Source organism: Aotus nancymaae, unplaced genomic scaffold (genome assembly GCF_030222135.1).
Source record: "Aotus nancymaae isolate 86718 unplaced genomic scaffold, 86718_ANA_hifiasm-v0.15.2.pri h1tg000043l, whole genome shotgun sequence".
NCBI classification, from domain to species: Eukaryota; Metazoa; Chordata; class Mammalia; order Primates; family Aotidae; genus Aotus; species Aotus nancymaae.
In genome coordinates, this window is record NW_026988457.1 from 15,836,885 (window position 1) to 15,854,840 (window position 17,956).

Genomic DNA, 17,956 nt, shown 5'->3' on the forward strand with positions numbered 1-17,956 from the left:
CCCATTCTGCCTGCTTCAGAATCTCACAAAATGAGAAAGACTTCATAAACTATAGAACACAAGTACAAACCAAAAGTCCCCTGGCATCCTGGTGCCACAGATATGCTGTATTTAAGGCAGCAGCCTAAGTCTCAATCCTCTGAGCTCCATGCATGGAATGAATGGCAGCAAGTCTGAGCTTTTCCTGGGATCCCTTCCTCGGCTAATCCCTCCAGGATTCCCTGAGAGTCAGACTTAAGGCCTGCTGCCTGACAATCCTCCTCTCCTGACAATCCTATTCTCTTGTACTTTACATCTGCTCCACATACCTTCATCACTCTGCCATCACAAGTCACCATCAACACCTTTGACAACATTCTCAGGGAAGACAACTTCTTCTACAGCACAAAGAAAGGGGTGAAGAGGGAAGAGAAGAAACCTCAAGGCCTCACTATCAGGGAAGCCATTTCCACTCTTTGTTTTTTTTTTTTCCTTTTTACAACTCCTTAAAAATGTAAAAACAATCCAGCAGGCCACAGGCTGGATTTTCCTCAAGGGCCATGGTTCAATGACCCCTGCTTTATGACACAGTCATTGTTCATGCCATAGTATACTTGCTTTTTGTGTGAGCAGGAGTCTGTTGCAGGTGGGGAAATTGAGGGAAGGCTCATTAGGTCAAGGGAGGTACCTAGAACCAATGCTACTTGGACTTTCACACCCAGTAGCTCGGCTGGGTGTGGTGGCTCACTCCTGTAATCCCAGTACTTTGGGAGGCCAAGGCGGGCAGATCACCTGAGGTCAGGAGTTCGAGACCAGCCTGGGCAACATGATAAAACCCTGTCTCTGCTAAAAATACAAAAATTAGTATGGTGGCAGGTGTCTGTAATCCCAGCTATTCTGGAGGCTGAGGCAGGAGAATCGCTCAAATCCGGGAGGTGGAGGTTGCAGAGCCGAGATTGCACCACTGCACTCCAAGCTGGGCAACAAGTGCAAGACTCCATCTCAAAAAGAAAAGAAAACAAAACAAAAACCCCTGTAGCTTGGTCTGGTCCATGTTAGCAGACTTCTTCACTCATGGCTTTTTTTCAGGAACTCCATCACATCCCTCGATCCAGTCTTTTTTGGGGAATCCTAAGCGATGAGAGAGATCACTACATGTCTGAATGCCAAAAATGAGTCAAGCTCCAGTTCTTACACTCAGAGCCCCTGAGCTCTATGTAAATCTAGCATGTGACTTCCATGTTTCTATGACAGTTAGAAGGCTGCTTCACCCACACCACATGGGACCTCTGGGGTTAGAATTCCCATGATACAATCAAACCTAGGAAAAATGTATCTCTGAGCCAGTAAGAATATTTTATACATTTATTAGCTACTATGATTATTACCAAAAAACGAAGGAGGAGAAAAGGAGCAGGGATGAAGAGGGAATAGAAGGAGAAGCAATTACTGCAGAAAATTTTGCCAGGATGCAATTATGATCACAAAATTAAATTATCCTCACCTAGTACTTTCTCCTTGTAATAAAAGACTTCACTTTGAGGCTGGGCACACTGGCTCATGCCTGTAATACCAGCACTTCGGGAGGCCGAGACAGGCAGATCACTTGAGGTCAGAAGTTCAAGATCAGCCTGGCCAACATGGCAAAACCCTGTATCTACTAAAAAATATAAAAATTAGCTGGGTGTGGTGGCAGGTGTCTGTAATCTCAGCTACTCAAGAGGCTGTGGCAGGAGAATCGCTTGAACCTGGGTGGTGGAGGTTGCAGTGAGCTGAGAGCATGCCACTGCACTCCAGCCTGGGCGACAGAGTGAGACTCTGTCTAAATAAAAAAGAAGACTTCACTTTGAATCATTTTTATTGTCATATCTATTCTGTAAGTCAAGGCTTTTATAAGCCTATAGGTACCTAGCTACAAAGTACTAAATAATGCCTACGTGGCCCAAAAGTGAATCAGAAAATGATGCCTCTTCAGGTCTATGACCTAGCCCCATTTGACTAACTACAGGTCACTTTTTTGGAGGGAAAAGGAGTGAGAGGTAGAAGTCACCTGTTAATCCTGGCAGATTCAGCCATGCCCAAGGACACACATGAAGAGCAGAACCAAGATGGATTCTCATCCCGACTTGAGCCCTTGACCAAGCTGCACAATAACACAGAGGCCCTAACTCAGGTTTGAGTCAATGTTCACAGGCCCATTTTGTGCAGCTACTTGTAGTATGCTAATATGCTGGCACAGAAGTTAGTCATAATATTTACCGTGATGGTGGTGGTGATGGTGCCACCAATAAAACTTGTCAGCTGAGAGCCCTTGCTCTGGATCACTTAAAGAGGGCTGATTTTGAGTGAGATGAAATAACTTAGAAACATAGAAGATAAAGTGGTCCTTAGGGTTGGTAAGGTGGAGGAGGGTGTCTAAGTCATGAAAGATGTGCAGCGCAGACAGAAAAATGTTTTAAAAATTAGTCTAAATAGTGTGCCAGAGCAGACTGCTGAAGTTGAGGACAAATGTTTGCACCCTGCAGAGAATGCTCCATTCTAGAGTTTCACAGTGCAAGATGACCTGACTTTCATAGTGGGCAGGAAGGCCTTGGGTGCCTTGCTTTGGACTTAGGAAAAAGTAAGCAAGCTGAGTAGCCAGGATGCCAGTGATGAGCATTCATTCATCAAAAGGAGAAAAACAGAACCAGGAGGTGGCCTGGTGATGTCCAAGGGAGAGAAAATCCAAAGCTGTCTGGAAGATGCATGGCAGAACCCTAAACAGATTGGAAGCGGGAGGGAAAAAGGTCATGGCAAAGTTAAGGATGACTGGAGCTCCCTACCTGGGGAAAGGATGGATGGCTGTGTTTTAGTTGCCAAGACAACAAGCCTCAATGGCAGGCAGAGAGGCTACAGAGTCCCTCTCTGGGAGTCTCTGGCCATCAATTGTGCAGCACTGTCAGGTCTTCTTCCACTTGGAAGTACAATATGCTGCTCTGGTACTGGAGGTGTGTTTATCACTGAAAAGACCCCCAAGTATACAGGATGGCTGAAGGCTGCAATCATGCTACAGAAACACATATTTCTCAGCATTGTTAATGGAAACAAACATCTCATTCACAGGAAAGATAAATAAAAACATTCTAACCTCTAGCATTACACACAATTTTTAAATCCAGAGAATGTTACAGCAGAGATCTACCTTCCTGATTGAGAGTGTATTATATATATTTTCCTTTGGAAACTAAAGATACTACAAATAAATTTGAAAACATATATTTCTTCAAAGTACTAATTTTTAAAGCAGCCAAAATTGCTAACAACCAGGGAAAGTACCGATTTATAATTTATGTTCTTGGCATATAGTATATATTGTGAATTTGCATGCATATTAAATGCAAATAACCAGAAAGGCATAACATTAAGGCTTCAAATTTATATGTGCAAAAGACAGTAAATTTTAACATTAAAATTCTTCCCAGAAAACATTAACTCCCCACATCCCATGTGACTGTCACATAGTCAGCTGAGCAGCCTCACTACAGAATGTGAGTAGTCAATAACCTTGCTCAATGAAAATTTGCATTTCCCATGCCTACTCTGCTTACCAGGCAAAGCAGACAAGACCATTTGGCATCATGTAGGACATGGGTAAGGTGCTAACATGGCCCAGCTTTTCAAACAAATTAACTAATAATTTGACAGGAACAAAAAGCACCAGTAAAACTGCCACTGTTGAACCACGAACAGAATCTTTACTCCCTTATAAAGATTGCAACATTGGGGAAATGGAGCCAAATGTAGCTGACTCTGCTCTCTCCACTATAATAAAAATAAGAAAGAGATTTGAGATGCCAAAACCATCTGAGTCAACCTAGCTAGGCTAGGGTGCTCAGGTGTTTAGTCCAATACTAGTCTAGATGTCGCTGTAAAAGTATTTGGTAGATGGGATTAGCATCTATAATCAGGTAACTTTAGCTACAGGAGATTACTCTTGATCATGCGAACAGGCCTCATCTAATCAGCTGAAGGCCTTAACAGCGAAACTGAGTTTCCAGGAGAAGGAGTTCTCTCTCAAGACTGTAACATAGAAATCCTGCCTAAGTTTCCAGCCTGCCAACTTGCCCTACAGGTTTCAAACTCAAGGCTATATGTAACATCAGCTCTTGCCAGAATGTTCAGACTGCTGGCCTGCCCTATGATTTTTGGACTTACAAGCACCCACATTTGCATGAGCCAGTTCCTTAAAATAAATCTCCTAATAAATATATATTTATGTATCTAATATACAGATAGGTAGATAGATACTGTCTGATGAACACTGATACAGAATTCAAAGGGATTTTCAGTGTAGAACTAAAAAAGTACACACTATTATAATGCATTCTTCTGGGTGGATAAGTGCTGGTTGATCTTGATTGCAATGTAAAAATTAATGTATTCTTTGTTTAAATAAAGCTACTGCTTTGCAGTGCAGAATTTACTGGAAGATTTCCTTCTTGATATCCATTTAAATAATTTTCATAGTCAACTCTAAGACAAATAAGGGTGAATTTCATTTGTGTGCAAGAAAAGGGGCTCATGAAAATCTTTCTGGTAGCTGAGCCCAAAAGGTTTTGGGGCTCACCTTGCTGCATTTATATTGTGAATTCTCTGTTCCATCTTGAGAGATGGAACTATCCCTTCATTTATGTATAGCCTGAAAACACAAATCAGACTGTTTATTCCAATGAAGCAAGTATTCACTTAAGTTTAGATCAAACAATTCCATGAGTATAGAGCCACTCCAACCACTCGGTTCTTTTTTGTGCCTTGGCCTTTTCATGAAGCATCTCACAGCAATTGCTTCCACACCTCTGCTCCTCCCTTCCTTCACTCTGTGACACAGAATGCTTATCCACACACTCAGACCCCAGTGCTGTGTTCACTAATGATCCCCAGACCTGTGCTTCCTTCCCTGACCTCTAATTCCTACCACATTCCTTATTTATTGCTGTCTGGATGATCTTCTGGGAGTGGATGGGGCAACGGCTACAGTCATAGCACATCCAAAAGAGAAATGATCTGTTTAGCAAATTTCTATCTTTTGCTAACTGTTCCATGTCCACTGTTCCATGATTTGTAAGCTGGGAAGAGAACCAACCTGTTCCACAAGGCATTTGGACATTTGCTGGCTACTCTTCTGATCATTTTGCTTTTTGTTTTTTTGGACTGGTAAAGATGGGAGTTGTTCTCTAAGGCAGCAATCCAGCCTTGACTTACACTGTCTATAACTTCCCTTTATCTTCTGTCTTCTCTATCAGTCCTGTCATCAAGTCCAGTTCCTTCTCCTCACTCTTCTGCAGTCCTTCTTAGCATGCGCCAACTGTCTTCCTCCTCTCTGAGCTATTTTATAACACAGTAACAGTCATCTACTCAAATGTCATGTTGATCATGTCACTTGTTGCCAAATGTTTGAAATGTTTCTTCTTGAATTATGTCAACCCCAGATCTACAGGCCACAGCTAACTCCCTTGATGCTCCTCTTCCTGGCTGTGGTCTGCACCTGCCCACTGCTTCCCACACTCCCTTGCTCTCCACAGCTGACTGTACCCTCTCTGTTCTCCAGATAGCAGGACAAACTCTTTGCTCTTATTACCTCTCCCCTTAATATGTTCCTGCTCTGGAAAAGTTCAAGAGCTGGTGGGTTTCCTTGATTGCATCTTCCAAATAACTACCCTACCATGGTATTCCACCATTCCTGATTCAGGGATCCTGATTTGGGCTCACATCCAGGACATCCTGGGTCAAAAGGCAGAACTATGTGAGTAATCACTGTCTTGACTTCATCCAAAAAGAACCCCTATTTTTACCTTTTCTCATAATGATGTCTCCAATAAGAAACCTCTCAAAAATTTAAATTTCTTCTTAGCAAATTAGACATATAAACTTATCTAAGAAAGTATTATTATGCATGTGTATCAGAATACATTTCCCATTGTGATTTATCCCCATGTTACATATAGTTACAGATTATTTTTAGAAAATTGTTTTTTTTTTAATATTTGATAGCCATTAAAAGGGTAAAATAATAATCTGCTTCTTATGGAACAATGAGATGCCATTCTAGCACTTTTGCAAGTATTTGCAATTGTAATTAGTAAGGCAGGCAGAAAGAATGCCAGTGTTTTTCGATCTGGCAAAAATGTAAATTTTTAAAAATTAAGACTTTAAAGATCACCTGCATTAATCTTCTGCTAATGCAAGCTGGGACTATTTCCTAGGATTCTGAGTGGCTTAACATCATCAAGACATGTCACAGGCTTCATCCAAATTATTCAAATCCTACCATACATTATGCTGAACCTCTCAGAAGATGAAACAGGAAGAGGCAACGTAAGTGTTTGGAGAACAAAAGGAAAAATGAAGCACAGAGACCTCAGGCTAAAAGTGTAAACCCTTGAGAGGCTTTTAAGGACATACTATAGGACTAAAAAATGAGAACAAATCAGCAGGCCCATTAGCTGTGCAGCAAATTAACGCACCATTGTTTCCAATTTCAGCCTTGAATCTGGAGGGTACGAAACAGACCACACTCTCAGTCCCCTCCATCAAAGAAGAGTGTTCTCTGCTATGTATTCTCAAGTGCCTTTCTTTTTTTTTTCCAGATAATTTAGTGAAAAATGACTATCAGTTTCCCACCTCTTCTCCTATATCATTATTACAAACTTCCCTAGGAACATGTTAAAGGGACAACAGGAAAATAATCAAAGTTTCAAAACACAAGCTATATTTATCAAAAATTTCAACTTATCTTTTTCCTTATATTAGAAAATGAAGCTTGCTATCTTCAGATTTATATTTCTTCTATCTTAATCCTTGGGGTAAAATTTGGCATGTGGATAATCCACAAACTAAATAGCCTCTGCATTTAAGAAGTAGACCATATTCCAGAGTTGTATACATTTTGTCATCTCATCTCATAAAAACAAAGTTGAAAGCAGCTCTGTGCAGTGTTTTGAGAGGGCAAAAGGTCTGGAAAATCCAATAAGACTACACAAGAGATTTTTAAAAATTAGTCTGTATTTAAACCAATTTATTAATAATATAGCCTCAACTGGTAAATAGGACTAGGCCCAGAGACAACTGCTTTCAATTATTTAAGTAATTCTTTTGGAATTTGTTTCCATATGTGGAAATCAGAGCTACCCAACTGGTAGGCGTTGGCACACTATTGTGCAAAGAATTGATTCCAGGTATGCAATGAAGTACGGATGTCGCTCAGCCTCTGGGAATCAGGTGGGGTTCTCAGGTGGCAGGTGCCTCTGGGCAGATCACACCTGGCCATCAGCTTCCTCAAGGTACAAAGGCATGGTGCTCATGGCTTTGCTGAGAGGCACTAGAAACATCCATGGACACTCACGCCAACAGACTGCTGCAGAAAGCACCCCTTCACTTTGTCCAGAAGCAGTCCATGTGATGGCTGGAGGAGGTTTCATTCCAGGTATAGAAGGCACAGCTGGTTGAAAGTGGAGCTCTTGAAAGGTGAGGGCAGAAAGGCCTGGTAGCCAAAGCTACAAGTGACAACCCGCCAAATTCTGTCTTTATACATACCAGATATTCCTTTCCAGTTGAGTCAAATGTCCTCTTTTACTGGCATCCAAGCTACTTATGTGGTGACTGCTCTAACAATAAACACACACTTTATAAATTCAGGCTTTATTATTATTTTTAATTACTTCATAGGAAAAAATTCAGTTAATTTGAAATCTGTTGGAATTATAAAGAAAGCTAAAACTATTAATTTGTTTTAAATATAACTTTAACTGTTATAGAATATGAAATAGTGGTGAAATGGCTTGTTTTTTAAAAAACCACTACTTGTGTAATGTCTTACTGACAATGACTAAAAAGAATTTGAAGAGAGCATCATTAAGCTATTGATCAAGAATTGTGTTCAGCCATTTCAGGCATATAAGAACTATACACACTTATGTTTATGAAAGCAAGCTCAGGTTTCTCATTGAAAAATCTGAAAATATTTTATTTGAAGTTTTATATTATAAATGATTGTCTTCAGCTTCCTACATTATTTAGTATCAGTTTCTATGCATGCCATACTAAAACCAAAAATTTATATGCACTGGTTTAAATAACATATTTCTCTTACTGTTTCTTAGTTTTTCAATTTTAGGTATTATTGATTGACCTCCTAATGAGGACAATGAGGGTTAGGTTTTTTGTTTGTTTGTTTGTTTGTTTGTTTTGAGACAGAGTCTCACTCTATTGCCCAGGCTGGAGTGCAATGGTGCCATCTCGGCTCACTGCAACTTTTGCCTCCCGAGTTCAAGCAATTCTCCTGCCTCAGCCTCCCACGTAGCTGGGAGTACGGGTGTGTGCCACAATGCCCAACTAATTTTTAGTAGAGATGGGGTTTCTCCATGTTGGTCAGGCTGGTCTCAAACTCCTGACCTCAGGTGATCCGCCTGCCTTGGCCTCCCAAACTGCTGAGATTACAGGCATAAGCCACTGTGCCCAGCCAAGGGTCAGGTTTTTTATTATACACGCACATGCCTCATGTTCTCATCGTCTGAGAATAATTTCTGTTGTGTTAAATATCCATATTTACATCATTAGAATCATGTAGTATTCTATGATTATATCTCCTTTTCTGCCTTACTTTTCATCTTCCTTGGAATTAATCATTGCTATACTTAATTTGTGTTAGTTTCCTAGGTACTTATCATGATGTTATCCCCAAAGCCTCCCCAAGATCTGTAAATCTCCTCTCAGCACAAACACACTAGATGTTTAATCAATTTTACCATCTTGAAGAACTTTCTCCTGAATCACTCTACCTACTGCAATTTAGATCAGTTGATCACTAGTCCAGTGCACAGCTGTTGAGATACATTTTACCATCATCTGTGGGGTTCTTTTCACCTCGCTCTTGTGTTGGCCCCATCTCTGGGATACCAGGTCTTTCTTTTTATTAGTTTACCATGTCATTTATTGGAGTACATTCTAGTCTTGTAGAGTTTCATGATCATCTATTGTTATTCCCTTTTAATCAGGAAACTTCTGCTTTTGAGCAATTTTGTTGAATTATTCCTTTGATGGTTTTCTCTCCTTCATTTCCTATATTCTCTCAATCTGGTGTTACTATTTTTAAATGTATGAGACAATCCTCTAGGCTTCTTATTTTTTCTATGTTATTTTCTATTCTTTCTCTTTTTACTACACTTTCTGGAAATTTTCCTTAACTTTACCTCCTAACCCTTATAAACTCTGTTGTGTTTCATGGTTATAATATCCTCCTTATCTGTGCGGAGATACCAATGATTTCTTTTTTCAGATTTATTCTTCCAGCTGGGCATTGTGGCTCACACCTGTAATCCCAGCACTTTGGGAGGCAGAGGTGGGTGGATTGTATGAGGTCAGGAGTTCAAGAGTAGCCTGGCCAACATGGTGAAACCTCATCTCTACTAAAAATACAAAAATTAGCTGGATGGTAGTGACACAGGCCTGTAATCCCAGCTAGTAGGGAGGCTGAGGCAGGAGAATCCCTTGAGCCTGGGAGGCGGAGGCTGTGGTGAGCCAAGATTGCGCCACTGCACTCCTGTCTGGATGACAGAGTGAGATCCTGTCTCAAAAAAAAAAAAAAAAAAAAAAAAAATTTCTTCTTCCTATTAAGGTTGTTTCCTCCAAATTGCCTTTTTTGTTTATGTGCTTTAGTTTTTGTCTCTCATGATATCAGACATTTCCTTAAATATCTCATGATCCTTGGCTGTTTGCTGATATTTAAAGGCAGGGCACTAGAAGGTCAACAGAAAAGTTGGGTGTGTGGTTGTTGACGTAGGATTTATTTTAGAATTGTTCTGGCTAGGCCTTTCCTTGAGGGAATCCTTGATGTCAGTATCCTTGAATTCTATTTTTAGGTTAAAGTCCTAGGGAAGTTTCCTGGAGTTTCCTGTAGGAAAGGTACCCTTAGCTGCCTGCAGGCTAAGGAGCAGGGAATAGAAGGTATTGTCATTCTTAGGATTTGGTAAATCAATGTAAGCCACAACCTATCAGATTTCAGGACCATATTATTCCACCTTTAACCTTTCCTGGTACTTTTCAATCCAGAAATCTTCTGTTTTGCCATCTTTACAGAAAACATAATCTCTATCCCTCTGTTGGAGTGAAGGAGCAGTTTCCTCCTTGTATAAAGTTAGGAACAAGATCTGAATTTTCAACCAATACTTCTCAACTGTATCTTCACTCTCCCTTCCAGGGATTCTTGTTCTTGAGTTTTTGCAGAGTTCATCAGTATAATTTGGGTTACCTTTTTCCTTTCTCTTCTGCTAGATTAAAACTTCACTTTCTCAGGTCTGCTAAAGTTACCACTCATCCATCTATATACCAAATCCTCAAATGCTGTAACTGTTGCCCTCTTTCTTTGCTCTCAACGGTGTGTGGCTTTTAAAATAAAAATCTCTTAAACATCATTTTAGTGAGGTTTCAAGAAGGGTCAGGAACTAACACATGTATTTATCCTAATCTGAAACCTATCAGTTAGTTTTTATCCTTTTGCATTGACATCAAAATGGGGATTACCCTTCTTTCCCCCCAAAACATTAAAACAAGGCCCAATGCTCAGGAGGAACAGAAAGTAGAGAAAACAGCAATTTTTGGATTTAGATGAAACTGAATTTAGTAATTGCATGCTCTTATAAACTAGTACATCATTGCCGTAACAATGTATTGGACACTGTGGAAAATAAGAATATGTCTCTATTTCAAAACAGTCTCTACAAATTCTCAAAAAGATGAAAATTAAAGAGGTCCTTGAATTGATAATTAACCTAAAAGAGAGTAATCAGAGAGAGAAATTCCCAGGCAAGGAAGAATGGTAAAAGGCAAGCTCAGTAAAGGAAAAAGGACCTTAAATTACATTTTGAAAAATAAAGTGTCATAGACATTTCCTCTGCAGAGTTTGCATAATGTGTATTAGGCATAAAGTGATCAATTGATTGGGGACTAAGATTTATTTTATGCAGACTAGAGCTCCTGGCATAAGAAAAAAAAAGCTCTTCTTTTTACAACACAGTTGCTTTAAGTGTCTTTATTCTCCATTTCTCACAATGGTGGGTCATTAAGATGTTGAAACGATTTTTTTAAATACCAGCTTAGTTCACTACAATCTTATGAAAAGAGATATAACAAAATGCATGTTTTGTGATGTTCAGGTTTTAAAGTTATACTTTTACAGAGATTGAAAATACCATTATTATGTAAATAACTTCAGGTAAAACAACTTTGTTATTGTGCCCCTGCAACTCTCAAGTCCCCAACACTATTTATGCTACTGAAATAATTGTCTTTACAGCACAGCTTTTGATAATGTGCAGTTGTAAGGACTATATTGCCTGGAGCAGAAATGACTTTAATTGGATGGATATAGATATGAGAGGAAGGATTCCATGCAGAACATCGAGCATGTTGCAAAATGGGAAGACCGAATGAAGAGATGAATCTGTCTTTCCCATAGCGTCTGGGTAGGGGGATGGTGGAAGTTAAGTATGGACGGGTGGCTGGACAAGTCTGAACACAGATGCTTTCAAAGCCATGTAGTGGGAAATAAACTCTAACGTACAACGAGCCCACAATTTTGTAGACAACAAAGAGACATCGACGTTTTCTGAATAGAGAGTGGTGTTGGCAAAATGATATTTCAAAAAATGTAATCTGCCAATACTGTATAGGGCAGAAAGTCTGGTCACAGAAAACAGTTAAGACACTAAATAATACAGAGATACAAAGTCAAGTGAAGCTGGCCTGGACTCTTTGGCAGTAAAAAGGTGAGAGAACTCACTTCAGAGCAAGAATCAATAAAAATGAGCAATCTGCATTTACAGTACTATAGATATAGGCAGTCCAATAAAAGAAATGGGACTGAATTAGGACTGATAAAAGGACTTACACTGAAGTAGTTTTTAAACTAAATCCATGATATTGTTTGGTTTTCAATTCAAGAAACATTTACTGAGTATCTACTATATGCAAGGCATACAGTCTTTTCTCATCATTTGTCTCATTATCTTAGAAGCCAAATGTAAAAAATTCCAGTTAATTGATTTCACAGACTGATTGATGTTCTTCTGTAAGAACAACAGATTGATTTTTTTCATAGACAGCAATACTAATTCTTCCATCATGTCCTTCTCTCTCTGTGCACATAGTCCTATCGACTTTGGGGCCAACTCAATACAAAAGCAGAAGAAAGGCATTAAGAGAACAAGGTCCATTAGGCCCAATATTGCCTCAATTACTTTAATTCCATTATTCCTGCTCATATTACTTCTTTAATCAATAACTCTTTTCAGTTTTTCATGTTTACCCTTTTCAAAATCACAAGTAATAGGATTACAGTCTTTTGAGCTCAGTGGCAACAGAGTTTCATAAATATACTTCTGAATTTGTGATTGCCTCCAGATCTGCAACTGAGAAGTCTTAAATTAAATCAAGTTTTCCAGAGGCCATTTTATTTAATAATGCAGAGCATCTTCATGCAATAGAGGTGCTTTTACCTGTTATTCCATTTGTCACTCACTGTTAAAGACAATCACACATGCTGAATGGCTTCCTAAGTATCTTCTCCCCATGCCTAAACCTTCGGGTAGTTTAACTGATTTTCAAACTGTGTCTCTTTTCTGTACATATTCCTGCCTTTTGTTTAATGTAATCTTTCTACCTTCATTGACAATTATTCTTCCCTCTAAGAGTTTCATCTGGACATTATGTTAACGCCTACTCCTTCCATATGACAATTAATCAATCCCTCAGTTCCACCTCTGTAGCAGCCTTTCAAATTAAAGGATCTCTGTTTTCCTCTATTCTTTTAACAAACATCCATGCAATGTCTACTACTAATACATGCAAGAAGCTGCACTTCCAGCATAAATAGGATACGTGGTAGGTATATGGCTCTTCTCTTCAACATGTGGATAGTCTGAGAATGTTATAAAAATAACTTGTGACATATGAGAAGCATGTGAAAATTGCAATATGCAGAGTCTAATGAAAGTTCTGGAATTCACAAGGGGTAAATCATTCATGAGTAGAGAAAAGTTTTCATAAAGGATATGAATTTCAGTGAGGTCTTAAAGGAGGTGAGGATTTTGAAAATGGAATCTAAGAGAGCAAAATAACAAATTCTGTGTGAAAAGCAAAGCAGGCAAATCTAGGAGAGTAAATGATTCAATGGAGTAAATTAAAGAGAGAAAACACTTGACTTCCCTTTGGAAGCAGTGAGACCAGGACAAGGGTCATAAAGGAAGAGTTTGGCAGGATATAATCACTCTTTCACACAGCCATTCTCCCTGCAAGGAGCAGGATGAACTGAAGACATACAAAGGAGGACTCAACAATGTGTCAAAGGACCTTCAAGATTTGATTTCTGCCTTCCTATAGAGTCTCATCCAGCCCTATATCCCTCTCCCGACTTTATGCTCCAGCAATATCTAAACAACATGGAATACACAAACATGCCCTGCCCTGTCATACCTCTCTGCTAATCTACCCTGTTTCCTTTAGAATGTTCTCTCTCTACCACTCATCTCCTACTAATTTTCATTCAAATAAAATATCTCTATAAAGTATTTCCTAAATTGTCCCAAGCCAATTTAGTTGCTCTGTTTCCTATATAAAAGGTATACTTAGTTTTATTGCTCCACCATAGTCATGCAAAAATCATTGCTATCTCCCATATAAATTATAATATACTTGATACTATGCCCAGAACAATGTTTGGCACCTGTCAAAAGGGTACTACATGAATGAATGAATGAATGAATGAATGAATGAATGAATGAATGAATCAACCAACCAACGAGCAAACAAAACAGAGTGGTCATATGAACAAGCAAGAAAAAGAGAAATGCTTAGAAAGAATAACTGTAGATTTAAAAAAGGAAAGTAAAATACAAAAGAATTATAGAAATTTGACAGAGCTTAGTGACGACTAAATGTAGATGAAGAGAATTCCAAGCTTCTGAGTTCTCTGCCAAAAGCCACTGCTCTTCTTCATCACTTTTATATTATCAGCTCATAAGCACTTAACATAAACTCATGATTTAAATGAAACAAAGAAGGAACCATCAGAGGGAGAGGAAGAAGATCCTATAGAAAGCAGACATTAAGATTCATATTTTAACTGATTTGTGTACAAAAATTTTCTGAGAAATGTTGATAGAATTTTGAAATATAATTTGTTTAATTAAAATACTTTCCATAATATCATAATTATATTCTAATGTCAGAGATCTAAGAAAAACTTACCATGTTGATTATTAACTAAAAGGACATAAGAATCATTTTTCTCATTTTCCCCTTTTTAAAATCAGAGTCTAACAAGTTAGCAAATTATTATCAATTCCATGAGAGTCTTATAGCTGAGTTTTTGGAAAAGTAAGATTAGTGAAATTAGAGAATGCAAAATGGAGTAAAGACAAAGCAATAATAATAAACCCGTTTTTCATGTTCAAGGCACCTGAGGTTTTATTTCTGGGTTATTTTCTCTTTAATAATAGAGAAGTATTAGGTACACATAAGATTACCTGATTATTAAAATAAGACTTATTGGGATGTTATAATTATTGTAGCGCACACTGTAGAGTACTTCACTGGCTATTTTGGGACAGCTGAATTACAAGCATATAATTGCTCACCAGGCCCTACCTGCAGGTGGCAAGGGCTATCTCATCATCACTTGGTTTGATCATTGTCTAACGAAAACAAATTAACTGTTTCAATTTTAATGAAACCCTATAGACATACCCACAAGCCACACTTAGGAGAGTTCACATGAAAAGTTATAGGAGACCCCTAATGAAGGGTAGTAAGCTCTTGTATAAAATGGAAAAGGAAAGTAAGCAATGGAGACACAGGATGAAGTTATACATCTATACCTGGCATTTGGTGGAACTGTGCCTGCATGCATCACACACGTCATAAATATTTGCTGTTTGATTTACCAATTTTCTTAGGACTAATGTCAGTGTGAAAAATGCTAAAATGAATTTTTATTTTCATTTTCATTTTCTACTGCCTGTCATCATCTTATAAATTCACTGCTGTCTAAGCCAATGCTATCAGTTGGCCATGGGACAGCCTGCAGCCCCACCTGCAGGAACACAAAAGTTCCTGTGGGGCTGGAAAAGCTTGTAAGTAAATGATTCCACCCTTTCCGCAGCTCAGACTTCCTGGAGGCCTGGGCCTGACCCACACAGTCAATATCTAGACAGTGGCCTGCTGCTTACAGCAGCCCCACACAGCACTAATCCAGGGGCTTAAATGAATTCGCAGGGCTCCTAAAGATGCCTGCCTCACTCCCAGGAGATCTGCCCCTGGACTTTCACTCATCTCAGCAGGAGGTTTCCTTTTGCTATTAAAAAGGTAATCCTTTCCTGGAAGTAACAGTAGACATGGCTAGAAAGCATTACCCCAAGAGGAAATAAAGGGTTTCCCAAATAATCAACTCTAAAGGACAGATCATTTAAGTGCTACCTTGAGACTAGTATCCTAATAATTTATCAACACCCAAATCTGAACACTTAAAAGGTAAATTGTAATAATGTTGAGCTAAAGGAAGCATAAAGAAGGAAGAAGGCATGATTAGGGCAGATCTATTTCAGGATAGCATTTAGAGATTAAAGCCAGAGAACAGAATGTTAAATTTAATAAGTGCAAAGCGATGCAGCTGGAAAGAAAGAATAGCCCAGCTAAGTATGATTTAAATTGTATTGAATTAGCTGGAACGATATCTTGATGTACTGATAGAGGCAGCATGTAAATTGGCAGTTCAACCTGTGATGCCAATGGAGACAGCAGTACCAGCTCACACAAAGGGCTGTATTTTATAAAAACTCCACCTGCTACTACCTTTAAAGGAAAACTCTTATCTCATTTATGATATTGTTTAGCCTGGACTATCCTGAAGGCAAGAGTTCACTGAGGACAAATGCCGGCATAATACCTTTCCACCACTGGTCACTGCATTTTGCTTTGTCAAATTAAATTTGGCCATGGCCTTTATGGTCCACGCCATTCACTAATTCAACAAATATTAAGCAGCAGGCACCATGCTAGATGCTTTAGGGGTATCTAGAGGAATTCAATTCAGGCATACCTTGAATATATTACAGGCTTGGTTCCAGACCATTACAATAAACCAAGTCATACACATTTTTTGGTTTGCCAGTGCATATAAAAGTTACATTTACACTATACTACAGTCTATTAAGCGTGCAATAGCATTACATCTAAAAAACAGTGTACACACCCTAATTTAGAAATCCTTTATTGCTAAAACAGGAACACAGTATGAGCATGTGCTGTTAGAAAAATGGTGCCAATAGAATTGCTGGATGCAGGGTTGCCACAAACCTTCAATGTATTAAAAAACACAGTATCTGCAAAGCTCAATAAAACCAAGTGCAATAAAATGAGTTATGCCAGCACTCACATAGTGTTATCTGCTCAATTGTGTACCCCAAAAAGATGCTGCAATCTAAATCTCTCATACATATGAATATGACATTTTTAGAAATAGAGTCCTTGCAGATGATCGAGTGAAGATGAGGTCAGTAGGGTGAGCCCTAATCCAATATGACTGGTGTCCTTATTAAAAGGAAACCTGGACATAGACACAGACACACATGTAGGGAAGACAGTGTAAAGACACAGGGAGAATACCATCTACAAGTCAAGGAATGCCTTAGGCTGCCAGAAGGTAGGAGAAAGGCCTGGGACAGATTCTCCATCACAGCTGAGAAGGAACCAACCCTGCCAACACCTCGACTTTGGACTTCCAGAATCCAGAACTGTGAGACAATACATTACTATTGTGTAAGCCAGCCAGTTTGTGATGTTTGTTAAGGCAGTCAGACGAAACTAATACAGACTGGGTCACCAAAGAAGCAAGACCAATAACAACATTGCCATGGTCATCAGAACTCCTAGTGTGGGTCTATCTACAGAAGCTTTGGCTCAGTTAACAAGTCCAGGTTCAGTGACTGGACAATAGATCACCACCATCCAAATCAGTTCTGTAGAGGTCATCAAAGAAAAAGATGGCTCATATCCTAAGGAGAGACTAACCCAATGGGGACTGTTTAATCCTCTAAGAAGATGATTAGAAAGAAACAGAAGCAACAAAGGTTAATGGAAAAATTAATGTCAGTGACCTGTTCGGGAAAATCAAAGTTGTGAGACATGCATTTATTTCAAAAGAAAATGCAAAGGAAATTTAGAAGGATATCTTTGGATAAGGGGACAGAGATAAGACTTTAATTAGAAGTCTTCAGTATTCATTTATTTACATAAATGTTAAAAAGATAAAGGCCTCATGATAAGCTGATAAAGTTGAACAAGGGTAGTAATTGTATGTAAACTCTGTAGAAGCTGAAAAGAGATTTCAAGTGACCAGTACTGTTTCCTTGCTGGATGTTCACAGAGGCCCTGTCATAGGTATTTTGTAAATGCTCCCCAAATGCATGTTAGTTCACTGAGATCTTCTGCCACAGGCCCTGAAACCCAGATATAACTTAGACACAACTAAGAATGCCAGAGGTATAATCAAACTAAATCCCTTCCCATATGGTGACAACTAACCTGCTTGTTATTTGTGGTACACATACCATCCCTTTACCTGAGCATGGTGAGCTCTCTCTCCTCCACATATTATAAATATGATATCATGGTGGCAGCAAAGGACCTGTAAAATAAAGGCCATCTTGTTAGAAAAAAACTTCAAACATCAATTTCAGAGAGCTGACTGAACCTATCTATGTAAGCATATGCAAGGTTTCGCCTGCAAAGTCCGAGCTGAACATTGCCCTTTCCATTTCTGGCCATGGCGATTGAATGCCCTTGGAGAAGGTCTCTGCACAGTGCTAACTTGGTAACAATCAATAAATGTGAAGGTCTCATCATAAACAAAGCCTTAGAACTGTCAATCTTTCAAACAGTATTTCTG

The 17,956-nt window shown here is 38.9% G+C and overlaps 1 protein-coding gene across 4 annotated transcripts in view; it reads right to left on the minus strand.

The window, feature by feature from the left end:
* ENOX1 (ecto-NOX disulfide-thiol exchanger 1) overlaps window positions 1-17,695 on the minus strand; it is a 505,667-nt gene extending 487,972 nt beyond the window's left edge. For 2 of the 4 annotated variants that reach the window (XM_021669313.2, XM_021669309.2), the window contains exon 1: window positions 17,630-17,695. The gene's annotated coding sequence lies outside the window, so the exon portion shown is untranslated. Of the gene's footprint in view, window positions 1-17,592 lie in introns of all 4 variants that reach the window. The other 2 variants (XM_021669314.2, XM_021669308.2) reach the window with 2 other exon arrangements.
* Window positions 17,696-17,956: the final 261 nt, after the last annotated feature.